This window comes from Setaria viridis, chromosome 4 (assembly GCF_005286985.2).
Source record: "Setaria viridis chromosome 4, Setaria_viridis_v4.0, whole genome shotgun sequence".
Classification (NCBI taxonomy): Eukaryota; Viridiplantae; Streptophyta; class Magnoliopsida; order Poales; family Poaceae; genus Setaria; species Setaria viridis.
The window spans coordinates 13221184-13238764 of NC_048266.2; the positions used below are offsets into that span (position 1 = coordinate 13221184).

Below are 17581 nucleotides of genomic sequence, written 5' to 3' on the forward strand. Positions count from 1 at the left end.
TTGTCAATCCAGGGCCGGCCAAACGGTACGGCGGACTTGCCCGCCCCCGGCCAAGTAAGGATGGATTCGGATGGCAAATCCGAATTATTCGATATCGGTTTTAATTAAATATGGATATTCGTATTCGTATTAATATGGATGTCTAAATCGATGTATCCGTATTCGATTTTCAATATCTTTCTCTATCCGATCTCGGATTCGTATTCGACAAAAATATGAAATATCCGATATTATCCGTAACCGCAAAGAATAAAGTAACTAATGAAGCCATCTAAAACTTATTTATATTACTAAATACTAATTACGATGTTAATTTTAATATTGCTAATGAAATAATTACTTGCACCATTTAAACTATTAAAAAATTATCCATATGACAAATTAGTAATTATGTTAACCTAATATTACTAGTGATATATAATGATAAAGTTTAATTAATTTTAATATGACTATTCATATTAATTTTAAATACATTATATTATTTATTAAATAATAAATCATATTTAAATGTATTAATGAACTTATTTTTATTATTAAATGATATATATTTATGAAAATACTTATTTTTATATTTATTTTGATATATTTAACTATTTATTAGTAAATATGTTATTTTTAATAAGATATATATTATGTACTATGCTCATAATTTACTCCTTACTTTTAACATGATTTTTTTCAACTATAAAACCATAAAGCAAAATTGACACTTGTTATGACGATATGTTATAGACAATATGTTATAAATACGAATCCGAATTCGAACCATTCGTTTTGTATTCGTATTTGATAATATTCGTATCCGTATTCGAATTCGAATTAAAATATAGTAAATAGTGCTATCCGAATTCGATTCAATCCGATCCGAATCCATCCCTACCGCCAAGCGGCGACGCATCGAAGGACGAAGGGGATGTTTTGTCGGCGGCTCCTAGGGAGTCCCTTCTTCCGATAACGCCTCCAGAGCGCAGTCCCAGAAACTACACTGTGATTTCCGTAGCTGCCACCTCATCAAAGAAATCACCCATAGAAACTACAGGCTCCAACGCCTGATTCCTAGCTGTGGCCTCTAATAAATTTCTCCCCGGTCCGGTCCCATCTCGGTCTCTACCGGCCACCGCCCCACGTCTTCAAGTTCGCGTGCCGTCGAGATCTCCGTCACTATTGCCAACTAATGAGGAATCCCGTGCGCTTCTTCTCTCTAGTCTCTACTCGCCTGTCCGTTTTCCTCCGCTTAGACCCGTCGCCGAGAACCCAAGCAACAAATACACCACCAACAGCAAGAACTCTTGCCTTCCTACCTCATCCAAATCAAATCCACCGAACGAGCAATCCATTGTAGCAGCTCAGCTCGTGTTGCTTCGGCGGAGAAAAGGAGAGGAGCAGGATGCTTCCTTGCATCTCTGCATCTTGCAGGAACTCAAATTGGAGAAAAGGAGAGGAGCAGGATGCTTCCTTGCATCTCTGCATCTTGCAGGAACTCAAATTGAAGAGCAGCTTGGATTGGTGGAGAAAGGGGAAAAGATGAGATAGATAGTGTTAGAAATATGTTTGAAACGAGAAAAGATTTGTGCTGCGGTTGTGGTGTTAGAGATTGACTCGGATTGCTTAGAGGTAGGTTAATTCAAGTCATAAGGCAAATGAATCCTAAGTGATCACAATTATGCTCATGTACCTTTATAAATACGCTACCGTGGCCGATCAAAATAGAAAACCATATTTCCGGTAATCAGAATCCTCTTCCACAATCTCCCAAACTAAGCTTATAGCGTCACCATCTACCTCTACGTCGGCATTGCTAGGGGTTGTTTATGAGAAATTAACTCGAGAAAACTACCTCCTATGGAAGGCTCAATTCCTTCCTGCTATACGAGGAGCTTAACTCATGGGGATTCTAGATGGATCTATCCCTGAACTGCCTAAGACTCTGAAGGTGGTCAAGGCGGACGACAAGAAGGAGATCGTCCACAACTCTTAGTACGACTCCTGGGTTGTGAAAGATCAACAGGTATCGAGCTACCTGCTGAATTCTCTCACCGAGAATGCATGGATGCATTAGCATCGGTGGCAACAACAAACACAATAGTAGAAGCATGGGAGACGCTTGAGAGGATGTTCTCGGCGCACTCCAAGGCGCGGATTGCAAATCTGCGCGTCCTACTCTCCACAACTAAGAAGGGTAACATGTCCTCCTCAGCTTATTTCACCAAGATGTCTTCTTTCGAAGATGAATTAGCAATGGTTGGAAAGATTATAGATGATGATGAGATGGTTCACTTTATCATGAATGGTCTTAACTTTGACTATAATCCTTTTGTATCATCTATGCTTGGTTGGGTTGGCTCCCTCTCTTTGAGTGGTTTGTATTCTCCGCTGCTCACATATGATCAACGCATGGAGATGTATCAAGAAGGAGGTCAGTTCCAGTCATCAGCTAACATGGCTGGTAGAGGGCGCGACTGTGGCAGCAACTATGGTGGTCGTGGCCATGGCAATAACAACAACCGTGGTCATGGTCATAGCAATGGTGGTCGTGGTGGACCATATTGTGTCAGTAGCTCTGGCCCTAGCAACACCAATACATTCAAGCAAGGGGGATGCAATACCAAGACGGTTTGTCAAATTTGCAAGAAGGTAGGACATGAAGCGGATTGCTGTTGGTATAGATATGATGATAATGAAGATTATTAGAATTAGAAAACGGCAAGGCGGCTACTACTGGGGTTATGGCTATGACACAAACTGGTATGCAGATAGTAGAGCATCTGACCATGTTACTAGTGAGCTTAAGAAGATGACAGTCCATGACAAGTATAATGGATGAGATCAAGTACATGCCGCCAATGGAACAGGTGTGAAAATTAACAAAAATATTATTCTGAAAAATATTCTTCATGTTCCTAGTGCTAGCAAGAATTTAGTTTCTGTCCATAAGCTAGCTTGAGATAATGATGCCTTTATAGAATTTCATCCAAATTTCTTTTGTATAAAGGATTAGGGAACGAAGAAAGTCATCCATCAATGTAGATCCTGAGGTGGCCTCTATCCTTTAGGATCTCATCTGTCTCCAAAAGATTCTAGAAACAAAGCTTTTGCAGTCAATAAGCCCTCAACTACACTATGGCATAGTAGATTTGGTCATCCAGCTGTTTTTATTGTAGAAAGAATTCTTAGTTTGAATAAACTTCCATGTGCTAGTGATAAAGATTCTGAGTCTATTTGTAATTCATGTCAAATGGCCAAGAGCCGCCAGCTTCCATATCCTACATCAAATAGTTCATCTAAATCTCCCCTTGATTTAATTTTTTCCGACTTGTGGGGACCTGCTCCCTTATCTATTGGGCAACATACCTACTATGTTAGCTTTCTTGATGATTTCAGCAAATATACATGGATCTATCTTCTAAAGAAAAAATCGGATGTCTTTCAAGTTTTCCAAGATTTCCAACAACTTGTAGAAAGAAAATTCAGTCAAAAAATTAAGTCTATGCAGTCGGATTGGGGAGGAGAGTATGAGAAGCTAAATTCCTTCTTTCAACACATAGGAATAATGCATCGAGTTTCTTGTCCTCACGCCCATCAACAAAACGACACTACCAAAAGGAAGCACCACCATATAGTTGAGGTAGGTCTTGCCATCCTTGCTAATGCGTCCATACCTTTGAAATATTAGGATCATACTTTTCTTACAGCTACCTATCTCATTAACCTCCTTCCAATCAAAGTCACTAACTATGATGTTCCCGTGGCTCGGCTCCTTCATGAATCTCTAGATTATACATCTCTAAGGGTCTTTGGGTGTGCTTGTTGGCCTAACTTGTGGCCATACAACTCATGAAAACTTGCTTTACGTTCTATTCGTTGTGCCTTCCTAGGGTATAGTGCTATGCATAAGGGTTTTAAATGCCTTGACATCTCTACAGAATGCATCTACATCTCCAGGGATGTTGTCTTTGATGAAGATTTTTTCCCTTTTGCTCATCTTAATCCTAAGCCGGTGCTCAATTGCGTAAAGAAATCATTCTTTTACCTGCATATTTGCTTAGTCATGGGGATGTAAGTTGTGTACCTAATGTTACTAATGATCCTGGTGAAGATGTTGATGTTTTACAAGAATCAGATGCAACAAATTTGGAGCTAAATGATGGAGAAAACACTACATATGATAATAATACAGCTGCTAATGAAGCTCCGGTCGCAGAGAATCCCGATAATAGATCCCAGGCGGATCCACCTGCGCTGGCCAGCAGATCGGGCTTGCCCTTCCAAGGAGATTCGCCGGCGTCCGCCCCGGACTCCGGAGTCGCTCCGGTTTTGACGTGTGGGGGGAGGGGGGCGGGGACCCGTCGTCCACACATGCTGCTCCCTCCTCGCCACGTGGTGCCTGGTTCCTGCCAAGCCCAACAGCTTCACGGTCCTACCGACAGCGCTACCTGGAGGATCTTCTGCGCCCTCCACCGGATCAGCTGTGCCGCCACAGTCATTAGTACTTGATCTTCCTTCACAATGGCGCACACGTCTACAACATTGTATTGTCAAAACTAAAAAGTTTACATATGGGACTATTGGATATGGAAACTTTTGTGCCATTGGAGAACCAAAGAGTTTACAAGAAGCACTAAATAATTCAAGGTGGAAATAAGCTATGCAAGAGGACTACACAGCTTTGCTCAGAAATAATACTTGGCATTTAGTTGAACCCAAGAATGGTTGTAATCTAATTGACTGCAAATGGGTATACAAGGTCAAAAAGAAGGTTGATGGGACAATTGATAGATACAAGGCACTCTTGGTAGCAAAGGGTTTTCGGCAAAGCTATGGAATTGATTATGAGAATACATTTAGTCCAGTTGTCAAGATTGCTACTGTGAGACTTGTTCTGTCTTAGCCAATATCCAGAGGTTGGTGTTTAAGACAGTTGGATGTTTAGAATGTGTTCTTACACGGTGTTCTAGAAGAGGAGGTATATATGAAACAGCCCCTAGGTTTTGAAAGAAGTGATGCTCCACATCTAGTGTGCAGACTTCATAAAGTAATTTATGGTCTGAAGCAAACTCCACATGCCTGGTATGCGAGGTTAAGCTCTAAGCTTATTGATTTTGGGTTCATATCTTCCAAATCAAATAATTCTCTATTTATTTATAAAAAATCAGGAGTTATTATTTATATGCTTATATATATTGATGATATCATTATCACTAGTTCTTCTAGTGAAGCTGTTTCAGCCTTGTTATTAGATTTGAGAAAAGAATTTGTTCAGGAGGATCTTGACGACTTGAATTACTTCTTGGGAATTGAGGTTCATAGAAGTAAAGAAGGGTTGTTACTATCTCCAGAAAAGTATGCGCAGGAAATTCTAACATGAGTCGGTATGGTAAAGTGTAAAGGCTCTCCAACACCATAGTCAAGTTCAGAAAAACTCTCAAGTTTTGAAGGTGAACCGTTAGGTCCAGAGGATAGTACATGTTACAGGAGTATAGTTGGGGTATTACAGTACCTTAGTCTTACGCGGCCTAGATCTAGCCTTTTCAGTCACAAGGTCTGTCAATTTTTGCATGCACCAACATCTATTCATTGGACTGTTGTTAAACGAATTCTTCGTTATGTTCAATGTACATTTACATTGGATGTTGGGTTAAATATAAAGAAATCAAGTTCAATAACTTTGAGTGCCTTCTTTGATGCTGATTGGACTGGTAGTGTTGATGATAGAAAATCTGCTGGAGGATTTGCAATATTTTTCAGTCCCAATCTTATGTCTTGGATGCTAGAAAGCAGGCTATGATCTCAAGGTCTAGCACTTAAGCAAAATATGAGTCTATGGCTAATGCTACTGCAGAATTGATTTGGCTGGAGTCTTTGTTGCTGGAACTTGGAGTGCAATTGACACAACAGCCTATTTTATGGTGTGACAATTTGGGAGCTACTTATCTTTTAGCAAATTCAGTTTTTCATGCTCGAGTAGAACATATCGAAATTGATTTTCCCTTTGTGAGAGAGAGAGAGAGTCACCAAGAAGCAATTACAAGTCAGATTAGTGTCTAGTCATGATCAAGTTGCAGATGGGTTTACTAAGGCCTTGTTGCTGGTAAGCTAGAAGATTTCAAGCACAATTTAAATCTTAAGAGAAGTTTAGATTGAGGGAGGATGTTAGAAATATGTTTGTAACAAGAAAACATTTGTGATGTAGTTGTGGTCTTAGAGATTGACTCGGATTGCTTAGAGATAGGTTCTATTTGTAATTCAAGTTATAAAGCAAACAAGTCCTAGAATTGTACTCATGTAAATCTCTTAGTATTTTTCATCCTTTATAAACATGCAACCGTGACCGGCTGAGATAGGCCACCACGTTTCCTCTAGCATGCTACAGAGTAGGGGGAAAAATTATTTGAGCAATCCCTGCAGGAAAAACTGCTTGCTACACCCGGTGAGGGGCGTGGTAGCCAGGAGGTTCCCCGCGGACACGGACGCGGCAAGCGGGGCTGGGCCAAGCGAGAGCTGCAGCTGGCGGGGCTGCGCTACAACCGCCGCGCGCGAGCTGGTGGGGCCACGTTGTGGCCCCTGCGCGCGAGCTGGCGGGCGAGGCCACCAGTGTGAGCACACAGCGGCGGCCGGTGTCGAGGTAGCCCGCGCCAACGACAGGGCTATGGCGAGCTGCGCCCCCTCAGCGCTCTCCTGCGCCGAAAATGGTAGCACGGCTAGGTAGGGGATAGAGACTGCAGAGCAGGACGTGTAGGCAATGGTGGTGGCTGGGAAGCCGTGAGCAAGGTGAGCTCGTGCAAGTGACGAGGCAACGACGGCGAGGCACGAGCCGGCCAGGTTCAGGCTAAGCCGCGCGGCGTTGTTGGGACTGTGGGTCCCACAAACTGCGTGCCGAGAAACGACGCACCGCTCCAACACGTTTTTCAATGCGTCTATGATTGTCGGTAGTAGGACAACGTCGATTTTTTCTCCTCTCCTCGATAACTCTCTTGCCATATCAGCTTTTTGCTTGTGTGGCAATCCATTTAATACTATGAAACCATCTGACCTGGAGGGTTGGTACTGCCGTCAGGGCTGAGGGTTACTTGCGTGCTGCCTCTAAAAGCTGCCTTAAAAGGAGAAATTTGGATTTTTACCGTCCTAAACAACAAACTTCGCAAAATTGTCGCTTGAAACATTGACGCATAGTTTTCCTTGCAATTTTCCTTCTTTTAGTGATTTCTTTTCCATTTTACATTTTCTAGGCACTTAAAATGATGAAACTACCCTTGCCTCATCTGGTTTGATTGATGGAATCAAAAGCAAATCATGGCAGTTCCGGAGCCGCAATTTCTGATCGCCGGGTGCCGTTCTAAAAGCGCACTGATCGCGATCTGGACCCCGATTGGAAGACAGGCCGTTCCCAGGCCACCACGGTTCGCCACACCACGACCCCGATCAGTTTAGCGAGGCCGTTCTTCACTTCCGGCAAAGGAGAGGCAACACGATACATTGATGGCAGACTGCTCGCCATTGATTATTTTGTTTATATATAGTTTGCAAATTCGATTGCTGACTGGCTTCTGATATACTTCCTCCATCCCAACTTACTATTCTTTTTAACTTTTCTAGATACGTAACTTTTGCTATTTATCTCAACATAATATATATCTAGGTTCATGTTAAAGGCTATGTGTGTGTTTAGTTGAGCTTTTCAACTTGTTTTAGATTTTTAAAAAGCCAAAAACCAACCAAAAGAGTTGGCTCCCACCCAAAGCCACAGCCAAAAGTAGCTTTTAATTGGTACAAATGCCACAACATCCTCCCCTACTTTCACCGGCTGTGGCTTCCAACTTTTCACCGAAATTACACACCTTCCACTAGTTACGTAGCATACGGGTTCGTTTCTTTCCTTTCTTTCCCATCCATGACGTCTTCTCGTGAGCTCCTCCCATCGGCACCATCCCACGACCTCGCCAACGTGAGCTCCGCCGCGGCCTCACCCCCTCCTTCCTAGCACTACAAGAAATACGTTGATCTATGATGAAAATTTTATGACACATTTGTTCTCGTCATAGATCTATGACATTTTTGGTTGAAAACATCATAAAGTTTCACATCCGAGCAAATTTAGTGACAAAGTTACAAAATGTTATAAAAGTTGCCACTATAGTAAAAAATAAATCGTCACTTGCTGTTACATGGTGGTTTTGTGATAATATAAGCTTTGCAAAAACGTCATAAATGAACCGGAGTCCCACATGTAAGTTTAAGTTGATATAAGAAACGGTAAAATAAAATAGAAAATGTGCTCCTCCCACATGTAAGGTAAGTTTCAGGTGAGTGTGGTAATTGACAGCAGAAAAGCTCGCGCTAGATCTAAAAAATAGTTTACCTGCTGCCGCGCTCCCATGATAGAGAAAAGAGAAGAACAGAGAGAAGGTGGCCAGGACAGAGCACTCTGGCGGAGATCTGCGCCTCCCCGTATCGGCTCAGTCCTACAACAGCATAAGTCTAATGCTTTCTGCTGTAGCGTATCAATCTGGTCAGCAATTTGAGTTGAATTCGTCAAAATTTCATTTCACATTAATGTCTTTCAATCTGTTTAGTAATTTTGAGTTGAATTCATGAAAATTTCCTAGATGGATAGATGTTGGATACATAGTTGTCAACTATTTACCCCCGATCATGAGAAAGGGGTCAGTGATTTCATGGAATTTGTTAAGAGTAGATACTCTGACGATGAACAAATACTATACCCGTGTCGTGGATATGTGAATCAGTCTAGATGTACTGTGAAAGTGGTGAACATGCACTTACTTATGACTAGGATGGCAAGCACCTACCCGAGGTGGATCCATCATGGAGAAACATTCAAGGATAGGGTTCAGCAAAATAAAATTTGCAGGATAATAGGGTTCAGGAAAATGTAATTCTGCAAGATGATGGGGTTGAGGCAATTGCAATTCTTTTGGATGAGGGGGTTGTGGATAATGCAGATCTGCAGGAAGATGGTGATTAGGAAATGGTTCAGAAAAAACGAACACATATCGGGTACGGAGGAGGATGAAGGCACTGAAGATGAACTTCGTGAAATGATAGCCGACATGTGCCACACTAATGAGCTTGAAGGGAAAATGTTAGAATGTATAAAGGAATGTATAAACCATAAGGTGTTACTGGGATATAAAAATATACACAATTTATATTTATTGTGATGTTACTTCATATCAAGTCTTTCTATCGGATCAGCAATGTCGCATTCAATGCGATTTTGAAGGTGTTATCTGTTGCTTTCATAGGAGCTTGTGTTCTGACATCTTATGATGATGCAATAAAGTACATACGTGCCATGGGACTCAGCTATGAATCTATCCATGTTTGCAAAAATAATTGTGTCGATGCGAAATCTGGTCGACTAGTAAATATTTGTAGTTTTGCCGTGTGTTAGATCGGATATGGCCTACCACATAATGGCATAGTATGTGTGTGTGTGAACGGCTGAGAGGACGTCTCTTGTCTTTGTCTAAAAGCGGGGGGGGGGGGGGCGTCCCCTTTTATAGTACAAGGGGACAATCCTTATAGGTCGGGGAAGGAGAAGAGAGTGAGTGTACGGGTACTGCCTAGTCTTGTCGAATCCCACATCGGTGGATATGGTATGGCTTCTATCCTCGGTCCCTATTCTCCTCGTCAGGCCACTACGCCATAGCGGGTAGGTTTACCGCGCCACTGTATAGACGTGCACAGGGCGTGGCATGGTACGGCTCCGCGTACGGCCGGCTAACCCGGGCACCACCTCGTTATCCACCCCACCTACTCCCTGGGCCCACTCCGGGTGGGCATCCCCAGTCAGGGAGATCAGTGCAAGTGGTACAACAAGTCTCTAGTCGGGGGATTAGGTCAGGAGCACTCGGTCGGGTTTACTTAGTCAGGGTCGGACTATGGCCCTACCTCCGGCTGGCTCCCTCTAGTCAGGGCACCAACCAGGCCTCCTGGTCGGAGGAGCCGATCGGCAGCCGGATCATGGTCTCAGCCTGGCTGTGTGTAGCTGGGCCGGCCCAGGTACATGTTTGTTGTTATGCTCTTTATTGGGCTAAGCGTCACGGGAAAGTAGTCCCGTTGGGGACCTCGACACTATGGACCTGTCAGGAGCCCCCGTGAAGCCCTAAAGGGGCTGTCGGTCGGAATGCCTTGCCACGGGGAAACACACCCAGAGGTGTTGTTTATTTTTGTTTTGTTTGCAAAGCGGTCAGGCCACATTGAGGGGTATGGCCCCATGTTCAAGAGGATAAGGACAGACTCTGCGTGGGAGCCGTACCGACGCCTCGTGACCCGGTACTTTCACCTCGTTTTTTTGGCGTACGGTGGTCAACCCGTCATCTAAAGGCCTGATGCCTTTAATGCGTGGGCGTTGAACCGTCGCCTCAGCGTAAGGCACTTTTATTGTGTGTCCATGGATGCGAATCGTAACCGCTCCCAGATCTTGGCCATTTGCCCAGCCATAAATAGGGAGGCTTCCGCGTCCGGAGCCCCCAAGGCTCGGGTTGTAAGTCCCATGGCTCAAGTTGTAGATCCGAAAGGTTTGAGGCTCTTGCTCTTTGTCCTAGGTGGCTTTGGCTGCTCCTCATGAAGCCAGAAGATCTCTCGTAAAAGGTGTTCCACCTCCTTCTTGCAGCCTCCTTCATCATACCCGGGCGGCACGATGCGAGAAGAACTCTCATAACGTTGACCTGGCGCGCATCGGAGAGGTAAGCCTTCTGCAATCCTGACTTCAGCCCCGGTCTTTTGTTTTTTCTACCAGTTGCCTTAGCGTGCGTGCCCTTATTTCTGTAGAGCCTGGAGATGATATTGACCGGTAAGTCCTGGTTCCTTTGGGAGGAGCATGGTCGTCAGGGAATAGGATGCGACACATTGCGGCAGGTCGGTGAGCTTGCTCACTAGATGAAGACTACCCGTTATGAGTCCCAAAAACAGGCGGCACGCGCGACCGAGAGCGTCAGGAGTCTCACCTAGCGGAAGCCGTGGTGGCCGCCCGAGAACATCAGGAGGCAGAGCGCCGAGCGGCCGAGCAGGCGATTGCGACCGAGCAGGCGCTCACCACGGCGCCAAAGGCCCTGGGGGCAAAGCAAGAGGCTCAAGCGCATGCCGAGCAAGAGGCCGCTCAGCTACAAAAGAGGGTGACCCAGCTGGAAGAGGTGCAAATCATCCTCGAGAGCACCAGTCAAGAGCTGGGTGAGAGGAATGCCTTTGTGCGGCAAGAGCTGCAGCGGTCGGAGGAGGGACGGGTCACGACTGTTGCTGCGATGGAGAGTAAGTCCCGCCATCCCAAGAGTTTGAGGTGGGTTCGTACCCCTTTTCTACCTTTTACTGACTTGGTCTCCTGTGCAGTCCTGGAGGGGGAGTTGAGGATGACCTAGGTGACGGTCACTTGGAGCGCGGAGGCGTTGGCCTGGTCCGTGGCCGAACGGTTCACCCTCGCGGATGAGCTCAACCAACTCCGCGATGTGGCGCAGGTGGTGGTGACTGAGGTGCTCGGGTCAGGCCCAAGTACAAGCAAGCCTGCCATCCAGCTTGTAGAGGTCCCGGACATGGTCAAAATGCTTATCTCCGACGGTGTGTTCCACGGGGTGTCAGAGGTGCTGACATCGGTGGTGACCCACTACCCTGACCTGGACTTCAAGGCGATCTGCAGAGGGTACACTGACGGAAGGAGCTTCGAGGAGATCTAGATGCTGGGTCAGAGCTTGGCCCCAGGCGCGCGAACGATCGTCGCGCACGTGACCGCGACGTGGGTCATCGAAGCTCGCCACTCATGGATGGCCGCACGTGCAAGTCGGTAGGGTACCACCAATCCTAACGTAGTGGTGCAACTGGGGAGACTGCGACTGTGACTATCAGCCTGACTGTGACTGGGGAGCCCTCGTCCTCATCGGCTGTGCCATCGACTGACCCAGCCGAGGGGGAGTAGTAGAAAAAAGGTAGTTAGTTTCTTTGTGTATGTAAGAAAATTGCAGGGGGATTGTGAGCCTCCGAGTGAACAATTTTAAGTTCGTTTGTGATTGTGACGGGATGTTGGTCCCACCCGTCCTCGTTTTTGTCCTTAATCAACTTCCACTTTTTTCCCTTTTCCTCTCAGACCTACCCGTTGACCATAGGCTGCAACCTTTAGAACCTGGGCGTAGCCCATGAGGCTCAGTTGCTCATAACCATAGTCGTGGTGGGGTCCGATCGGTCTGCAAGTTAGAGCATAAGTTGCCTTTAGGGTGAGTTAGAGGACGGGATGCCCTTTCCTTTGGGCGCGCCCTTTCGCTCGGGGCGTGGTGCGTGTTTACACAAAAAGTAAAGAGGGGGTGGTGCCTATCCTCCGTGGAGGCTTGGAGCAACCCGGGCCGAGAGTGCTCGGGCCGGGGTGCTGTAGGAGCGAGTGTTGAATGGAAATGGACTTGTAATGAACCAAGCTAAGGAAAGAAATGACGTAACTGCTCAATATTCTAAGTGTTGGTGAGGATGTTGCCGTCGTCATCCTTCAGTTGGTAGGCACCTGGTCGGATCACCTTGGCTACCGCGTACAGTCCTTCCCATTGTGGAGAAAGCTTGTGCCTGTCCTTGGTTGTTTGGGTCCTCTGGAGCACGAGGTCACCGACCTTGAGGGTTCTTCCTCGAATTTTCCTCTTGTGGTACATGCGACGGGTTTGCTGGTAATGGGCAGAGCGAATGAGCATCGTCTCGTGTGCCTCCTTGAGCAGGTCAACCGTGTCCTGTTGAGCCTTCGACTTTGTCCAGGTCGAACGCCTTCACCCTTGGAGTGCCGTAGTTGAGGTCGGATGGCAATACCGCCTCAACATCGTACACTAGGAAAAAGGGGTGAACCCTGTCGACCAGTTCGGGGTCGTCCTTAGGCTCCAAAGGATGGTTGCGAGCTCCGTGACCCATCTTCTGGCATGTTTCTTCAGCCGGTCGAAAATGCGTGGCTTGAGTCCTTGGACGACCATGCCATTGGCCCGCTCGAGTTGGTCCGGGGGTGTCCGACTGAGGCCTAGTCGACCCTGATGCCGTAACCGTCACAAAAATCTAGGAACTTCTTGCCGGTGAAGTCTGTTCCGTTGTTTGTGATGATGTAGTTAGGGACGCCGAACCGGTAGATGATGTCGAGGAAGAACTCGACCGCTTCTTGTGAGCGGATGTTGGTGATGGGCTTTGCCTCAATCCACTTGGTGAACTTATCCACCACAATGAGCAGGTGGGTGTGACCTCCTGAGGCCTTTTTGTGGGGTTTGACCATGTAGAGGCCCCAGACCGCGAATGGCCAGGTGATGGGGATGGCCTGGAGTTCCAACGCTGGCAAGTGAGTCTGTCGGGCGTAGAACTCACACCCCTTGCACCTACGGACCACCTTCTCTGCGTCACGTAGTGCTATGGGCTAGTAGAAACCTTGACGGAAGGCTATTTCCCCTGGTTCCGGTGTGGACTTTGAGGAGAAGCTATTTCCCCTGGTTAGTCAGGATGCATTTCAGGAGTACCCCGACAGACTTTGTTTGTAAAGTTCATCACCGATGGCAATGAACGTTTTGGTGTGGAAGGACCGAAACAGCGACCAGAGGGGGGTGAATGGGAGCCTCAAATATTTCTTTTGAAAACTTAGGCCGATATCCCAAAATCAAACCCCAAGTCCAAACGAGTGGAAGAGGAGACGAGCAACCAAGGTAGCTGGGTGTCTATGATAATGACCAAAAGACACAGTGGGACTCTTGAGAAGCAACTAGAGCAAAACCTACAACAAAAACACCTCAAGAACTCAAACATAGCTCAGGCCAGAGTGGTTCTATGAGCTCTGGGCGGATGGTCCACACCCCAGGGGCTGATGGCCTACCCTTGGCGGACAGAGCTCCCTGAAAATGTTCGCATGAACTCCAAATTGTCCGAAAATTGGTCAAATCAAAGCCAAATGCCACCAAAATTTAACCAAAGCATCTCAAGGTAGCAGAGAAGCTACTCCTAAGAAATCATCCCTCAAAGATTTGTCAATGAACGGAAAAATCAAATCTCGTGAAGAACACTACTTTTTCAACTACGAAAATTGAATCGCCTTGATCGATGAACTCGTGAGGTTTCAATTGAATTCCTTTGGTGGAAGGATTCAAATCACGTCCTTGTTCATTTCCAAAGAATCAGTTTGACTCAAAGCACCTTACAAATCACGGATCGAACAAAAACTTTGAAGGGGGTGGAGAGGAAGAAGCAAGAACGCGAAGAAAACAAACGGAAATTGCAAATCCAAATGGGATGGAACAACATGGCATGAAATAGATCTTTGGATTACTTCACCATGTTCGGTTACAAGCCACTCCTAAGGACAATCCAAATTAGGATGGCAAAAAGATCAAACAAAGATCCCTCCTCTCTCCCTCTCTCCCTCTACCAAAGACTCTCACAAAACAAATGAGGAGCCTACCACCAACTAGCCCAAAAGGTTGCTGCCCCAAACAGCTCTCCTACACATATATAGGCATTTGGCAAAGGTCCAAAATGCCCTTACATCAAGCACACAACTCAAATACCCCATAGGGGTAAGACCGTTCAACTTTTTCTTCGTTCATCGGACGGACCCAGCGCCTTCACGACTTAGCTTTGCCTCGATGCAAGATTCGCAATGGTGCCACGTGTCCTCTGACTCGACGCTGTCCGGCCGCACCAAACTCTTCCCCCAGTTTTGAGGCCAAACTGGTCAAACCTTCTTGCACGGCCACCTGGTGTGACTCACCCCTAGTTTTGAGGCCAAACCGGTCAAACCCTCTGGCACGCCCCGCAAGGCATGACTCACTGATGTCGATGTGTGTCCAGCCTCCACCAAGCCTTCAACGCCTCCAAGTCTTTCGCTCTCGGCTCCCGGGCCGCCTACTCGACTTGCCTCCGTCTTGCTTGACTCGACCAACGCTGTCTCCATCACTATTCATATACTCTTGCTGTTTCGTGCACCATGTGGATTGCCCATGACTCCATCCAAACTCCTCAAGTCCCTCGGTCAAATCCTAGTCGTGTCCACCCTTCACAGCCCTGGTACATCAGCATGAACCTTTTACTTGACCTTCAGCTCATGCCGTTGACCACCATGTTACATCCTACACCTGCACATCACAAGTCAAGAGACACAACATACAAGCTATTGTTTACACAACCACCACAACACAACTCACACAACTCACACCTCCGGTTAGCCATTAACATAATCAAGCGCATATGGAATAAGGACTCAACTGGTAAAGCCTCAAATCATCTTGTCAATCACTCATCACAAATAGACCAAGGCACTTCTCAACTTGGTCTCTTAGGCGCGTCGAGCGATTCGTCGCCCTTCAATCCTCTCCAGTGGGAGGACTTCTTCGATCATGTAGGCGAGCAGCGGCACCCTTCAGTCTGTTGGGTCAAGCACCATCACCACAGTGTCCAAGATGGAGCCCCCCTAGCCCTTGGTCAAGGTCAGGCCATGCTGATGTGTTGGATCCCTTGAGCACCTGGTTGGGACCATGCTGCGCCTAGGTCGGATTCACCCGGATGCTGGCAGATGGCTCATGGTGGTCGTTTACGAAGACCCCGTCTGAGGGCAGATCCCACTTGGCCGCTAATTTCACGAGGGAGTCGGTGGCGTCGTTGTCCCTTCGTGGGATGTGGTGCAGTTCGATTCCTTCGACTTGCCCTCGAGGTTGCGCACCTCTTGGAAGTACACTACCATGAATGGACTTTTGTAGGACGACTCCTTCATGACTTGGTCGACCACTAATTCTGAGTCTCCGCGAACGTAGAGCCGTGTCGCGCCAAGCTCAATGGCGATACATTGATGAGGGTTTCATATTCTGCGATGTTTTTTGAGGCCTTGAAGTAGAGGCAGATTGCGTAGTAGAGCCTGTTTCCCTCCAGGGAGATCAGGACCAGTCTAGCCCCCGCGCCGGGTCCCATGACCGACCCATCAGAATACATCATCCAGTATTCATGGAGGATGTCTGGGTCGGGGTCTGGACCTCCCTCCACTCGACGATGAAGTCGGCCAAGGCCTGAGACTTAATCGCGGTGCAGGGGGTGTACTTGATGTTGTACCAGATGAGCTCGAGCGCCCACTTGGAGATTCGGCCCTTGAGGTCGCGGTTGCGGATGATCCCTCCTAGCAGGTACGAGGTGACAACTGTTACCTCGTGCTCGGTGAAGTAGTGCAAGAGTTTCCGGTTTGCCATCAGTATGGCTTACAGAAACTTCTGGACCTAGGGGTAGCGCACCTTGGTGTCGGTGAGTACCTCACTGACAAAGTACACCGGTCGCTGGACCTTCAGCACGTGTCCAGGCTCCTCCCTTTTGACGACGAGAATGGCACTGATGATGTGGTCACATGCCACGATGTAGAGGAGGAGGGGTTCCTCTCGTTTAGGAGCAACGAGGACTGGGGTTGAGGTCAGCAGCAATTTGAGGCTCTCCAAAGCCTTTTGTGCCTCTTCCATCAAGACAAATGCGTCCGACTTCTTGAGGAGCTTGTATCCCTTTCCCGCCAAGTTGGGAGATGAACTAGCTCAGAGCGGCCAAGCAACCTGTGAGCCTTTGTACGTCGTTGACGTTGTGTATGGGACCCATATTTGTGATGGCCGTGATTTTTTTGGGGTTGACTTCGATGCCGCGCTCAGACACGATGTACCCGAGTAGCTTCCCCCTCGGAACCCTGAAAACGCATTTCTCGGGATTCAGTCTAACGTTGTACCTTCGGAGGTTCGTGAACATTGCAGCTAGGTTTGCGATCAGGTCGCCTGCCCGAGCCATCTTTGCCACTATATCATCCACGTAGACGGAAATAGTGGCCTTTGGCCGCTCGACGTGGTCGAGCCGGTCAATCTGGTCAGCGAAACACCGTTGCATGCACCGCTGGTAGGTGGCACTAACGTTCCTCAGATCGAAAGGCATGGTCATGTAGCAGTACGAACCAGACGAGGTGATGAAGGAGGTCGCGACCTGGTCAGACTCTTTCATCATGATCTAGTGATAGTCCAAGTAGGCATCAAGAAAGGAGAGGATTTTGCATCCTGAGGTGGAGTTGACTATCTGATCTATGCGCGGTAAAGAAAAATGCTCCTTAGGAAACACTTTCCCATTTTTCTTTTAGAAGAACTGGGTTAGCGAGCCAGTCGGAGTGGTACACCTCCTTGATAAAACCGGCTGCCACGAGTTTGGCGATTTCCTCGCCTATAGCTCTACACCTCTTGTCGTCAAAGCGGTGCAAGCATTGCATGACAGGCTTCGAGCCTAGGGTGATGTGTAGCGCGTGCTCGGCGACCTACCTCAGGATCCCCCGCATGTCAGTAGGCTTTCATGCGAAGACGTCCCGGTTGGTGCGCAGGAACTTGAAGAGCTCGCTTTCTTATTTTGCTAGGAGCTTGGTCCCGACCTGCACCATCTTGGTCGGGTCGCTGGGGTCAATCTCCAGTGCCTTGGTTTCCTCGGTCGGGCTGAAGGCGTTCATGATGCTCGGCTCGTTGTAGTCCAGCATTGCCAACTCCTCCTCTTTCCCGAGCTTCAAGAGCTCGGTAGAGTTGGCGAGGCCGATGGCGAGCTCAAAGTTCTCGCGGTCACACCCATAGGAATG

General features: G+C 47.2%; 1 non-coding gene across 1 annotated transcript; it reads left to right on the forward strand.

The window, feature by feature from the left end:
- The first annotated feature begins 2250 nt into the window (after positions 1-2250).
- On the forward strand, positions 2251-2389 carry LOC117854371 (small nucleolar RNA Z247). Its single transcript, XR_004640296.1, has one exon. It is a non-coding gene; the product is annotated as a small nucleolar RNA Z247 (small nucleolar RNA).
- The last annotated feature ends 15192 nt before the right edge of the window (positions 2390-17581 follow it).